Below are 4,625 nucleotides of genomic sequence, written 5' to 3'. Positions count from 1 at the left end.
CATAAATTTTATTGAGATATGGAAATTCAGGGTTTACTTTTTAAGAATTCAGACAGAGACTTCTATGTTTTCATCTATTTGCTACTGATTTGATTGCAAAATAAAATGTATTAACAAAAATAAAAGTAAGCAAGCAACTGTAGATTCGGACTACACAGCAAAGTACCCTAGTCTATAATTTGTAATGTTTCCTTTTGACCTAGAAGAATGGTACCCTGACAGATTCAGGTATCTCACAGGTAGGTGGTAGGGCACAGGACCAGCAAGAGCATCAGTATACACTCCTCCCATCATCACCACACAATTCCAAAGGGAGTTAGATGCCCCTAGCTGCTACTTCCAAAGCACAATTCATGTTATCAGCTGGCACTCTGCATACTGTGTGTGAACTGCAAGGGAAGATAGAAGTCATGTGGCATCTGGAAAAGATCAAGAAAGAGACTTGTTGCCGCTAGTCTTGCAGATTTCACCACACATTAAAGTGAGAACTCCATTCTCAGAACACATGTCCCACACACAGCAAGATAAGACTATGGCAGAAGCAGGAGGTTGGACTAATCTAGTCCAGCTTATTTGAATGCAATTATTATTTGAACCACAAGGTCAGCAGTTCAAATTCACTAGTCGTTTCTTAGAAATCCTATACAGGATCACTATGAGTTGAACCAACTTGATAGCAATTAACAATATTATGCAAATTATGCTACTTTAAAAATAAGAACTTAATGAAATGCTAACCATTACAGTGCACAGGGCAAATATAAAAGAAGACCTGATCAAGGTAAACTGAGATATGTGGTCCTCAACACAGGTGATGTGATAAGGCATAAAGGGTGACCAGAAACTTGGAGTCACTGCAAAAAGTAAAAGAGAAAATAAATTAACTTTCTAAGTGATACTTTCTAGGTAACATTTATAATAATTGGAATTCAAAACCACTTTTTATAATTAATATTTTTCTTTGAAAGATAAAACACTGACTATCTACTGTCAACAATTTTTATATGTGGTGCAAGTTTTAAAATAAACCAAGCACAGTTTTCCTTCTGTGACAATACAAGATATACATTTTAATTGAATGGAATATTGACATAGTGCTTTAAAATAAGCACTGGACTGCTAACCAAAAGGTTGATGGTTCAAACACCTCCTTGGAAACCTTGTCCAACGTCCTATGACTCAGAATTGACTTCATGTCACTTGAAACAACAACCTACTAAAATGATAAAGTGATATGTGGTGACAATTTCCACCAAATTGGTTGGCTTTATAAGAGCCCTATCCTGGTGTGACGCTGTGGGTTAATGCGCTGGACTGGAAGGTTGGTTCAAACTGTAAGGTCATCAGTTCAAGCTCAGCAGCTGCTCCTTGGAAACCCTATACAGGGTTGTCATTAGTTGGAACCAATTCGGAGGCACTTAACAATAATAATAATTTCAATTACCAGGGGTCATAGAAGCACTGTGGGTTAGGTGCTGGGTTGCTAACCTCAAGGTTGGCAATTCACAACCACCAGCTCCTCCTCAGGAGAAAGATGAGGCTGTCTGCTCTTGGAAAGATTTAGTCTCAGAAACCCTGTATATAGTTGTTATGAGTCAGAATAAACTCAATGCAAATGAAATATACTTAAAACATGTCTTTTTTATTATTTATTCTGAGAAGTCATGAGACCAAAATGAAAAGAAAGAAAGAAAAAAAAAAGACTTTGGCGTGTACAAAGTTGAATCCGGTTCTTACATTTCTTGATTTCTCATTTGTTTTGGAGAGTTATTAAATGTTTTGAGCCTAAATTTCTACAATGGTTAAATCGGAATGATAATTCCTACACATATGTAAAATATGCAGTACCTGGTAGATCCTAGTCACTTAATAAATAGCATACCCAATGAATGAACAGAGAACAGATGAGACATACTGACCATTTACTTTACCAAGAATGATATGTTTTTCCAACCTCATGATAATATGTCCAAAGTGTGAGACAAAGGTTTGTTATCTTCTCTTCTAAAGATGATGCTAACTGTTTTTCTTCCCAGACAGATTTGTAATTTCCTTTGACAGTCCATGGTATATTTAATGCTCTTCCCCAACACCCTCATTCAAATGCATCAGCTATTCTTTGGTCAGCCTTATTCATATTTTTGCAAGCATAAGAGGCAATTGAAAATGCCAGGGTTTTCATCAGGCACACATTAGTCTTCAAAGTTGCATTTTTTACTTTTTAAAAACTTTTGCAGCAGATTTGTCCAATGCAATATATTCTCTGATTCTTGACTGCTGCTTCCATGGACATTGATTATGGCTCCAAGTAAAATGAAATTCTTGAAAAAGTCAATCTTTTCTCTCTTTATCATGATGCTGCTTATTGATCTGTTGTTTTTAAGTGCCATTGAGTCCATTGCTATCCAAAGTGACCCTGTATAGAGTTCCCGAGGATCACCTGGTGGGTTTGAACTGCTGACCTTGTGGTTTGAAATCCAGTACTGATCCTACAGTGCCACATCTAGTTAGAAGGATTTTTTTTTTTTTTTTTTTTTTTTTTTTCTTTGAGGTGAATGCATACTGAAGGTTATAGCCTTTGGTCTTCTTCTATGAGTGTAGCAAGTTCTCTTCACTTGCAGCAAGCAAGGTTGTGTTATCTGCTTATCTCAGGTTGGTAATTAGTTCTCCTTCAATCTGTGCTCTTCTTCAGACTTAATTCAATTTATTAGATTATTTTCTTAACATACAGATTGAAAAAGTATAGTGAAAGCATACAGCACTAACATACACTATTCCTGATTTTAATCATGCAGTACCCCCCTTCTTCTGTTTGAATGACTTCCTCTTGGTGGGTGTAAGGGTTTCATATTAACACAATTAAGTGTTCTGGAATTCCCATTATTTACAATGTTATCCATAATTTGTTTGATTTACACAGTTCCATGGCTTTGCATGGTCGATAAAACTCAGGTAAAGAGGAGCCCTGGTGTGATGCTGTAAGATAAACACTGAACTGCTAACCACAGGTTGGTGGTTCAAACCCACCAGCAGCTTCTTGAAAATCCTATACAGATCACTATGAGTTGGAACCAACTGGATGGCTTAACAACAACAACTTAGCAACAACAACAAAACATCTTTACAAGAAGATAGAATGCTAAAATTTATTGAGCACCTACAAAATACAAAGCAAAGATCTTGATGCTTTCTAAAAAAAAAAAACCTCTGCCATCAAGTCAATTTTGTATAGAGACCCTAAAGGGCAGGAGAACAGGATAGAATTGTCCCCTAGGGTTTCCTGTGCTGTGAATCTTTCAGAATCAGACAGCCAGATCTTTTTGTCCCATGAGTATCTGGTAGATTCATGCCACCAGTCTTTTGGTTAGCAGCGGAGCTCTTTAGTCACTGTGATAGCCCTTGATAGAGATTCAAAGGGTGATACAATTCATGTGTCAGAAATAATACAGTTTACCAATTAAAGTGACCTTTTTCTATGACCTATCAACCGAATGGTAAACATACTTTTAAAATTAGAGTTAAAGTTTGTAGATCATCTAATGAAACGATATTTTTACATGTAATGGCAATAATTGTGTGCACTGCAGTCATCTAATGAGCTAATGTTTGTTTATGTACAGTCCATGTCTGATCTTTTATTTTGAAATAAATTGGGCATAGCTAATGTTTTGGAATCCTACTGAATTAGTGAAAGAATAAATATACTCCTACATCTAGAAAAATGTGATTTGGGGCTTTGTTCTGATTTTCAGTATCTATTGCCAGCTACCCATCACCTGGGGTGGGGTGTTATTTTGGTAAAATTGAACTCATTACTTATTCTCAAATGCATGCTCTGTTTGAGAATAACGTTATTGTTAATGGAACTTTAATTTTAGTGATCAAATGCCAAGAATGTTTCTAAACACTTTGTTATCCTTCCTATCAATTTAAATCAGCCAGACATAACACATGTGAGAAGTTACCCAAAATTTATCAGCAATAAAACAGAAATGATGAATGGTTTGCTTCCCCTTAGGTATCATCCAGTACTGGTAACCAAGTTGCTATCTTTACTTTTTATTGTTCAAGGCTGGAGAAAATTGTTTCTGTGGTACTTGCCAAAGTTCTATGACAATATGGTTGGAGACTCACCGTATGTGTCTTTGATCTCTGCCTAGTAGATACCTTGGCTTCATGCCAGTTTGGCACCTATTATTCTAAGAATTACAATTTGTTCACTTTCTTATGATTCTATCCATGCTTTCATCACACAGACTTTAAATATCCATCTTTAGGGCCAAAGAGACTAACAATATATCAACCTGTTTTAACTAGACCCACAAAAGACCTGCTCACTTGAGAGGACTGAAATTATCAGTTTATTTAGCTTTGAGATGACTAGTCTGTGGAACAAAAAACACTCCCTATTCTGTTTTTTAAAACCTTTGTTTAGGATAGAGGAAATGCACAACTATAATTTATCATGTTCTGGTTATATTGAGAAGAGATTGGAAGATGGGTGGGAGTGGGTTTACAGAATAAGAGACTTAGATCTAGGTTTCCTCCAGGTGGATTAGTTAAGGGCCATATTGATTCAAGCTTTTTAGTTCAGTTTAATGCCTCTTGGTCCCTACCTTTACTTT

Source organism: Chrysochloris asiatica, unplaced genomic scaffold, assembly GCF_000296735.1.
Source record: "Chrysochloris asiatica unplaced genomic scaffold, ChrAsi1.0 scaffold00019, whole genome shotgun sequence".
NCBI lineage: Eukaryota > Metazoa > Chordata > Mammalia > Afrosoricida > Chrysochloridae > Chrysochloris > Chrysochloris asiatica.
The sequence above is the reverse complement of the archived record's forward strand: the minus strand, read 5'-3'. Positions refer to the sequence as shown.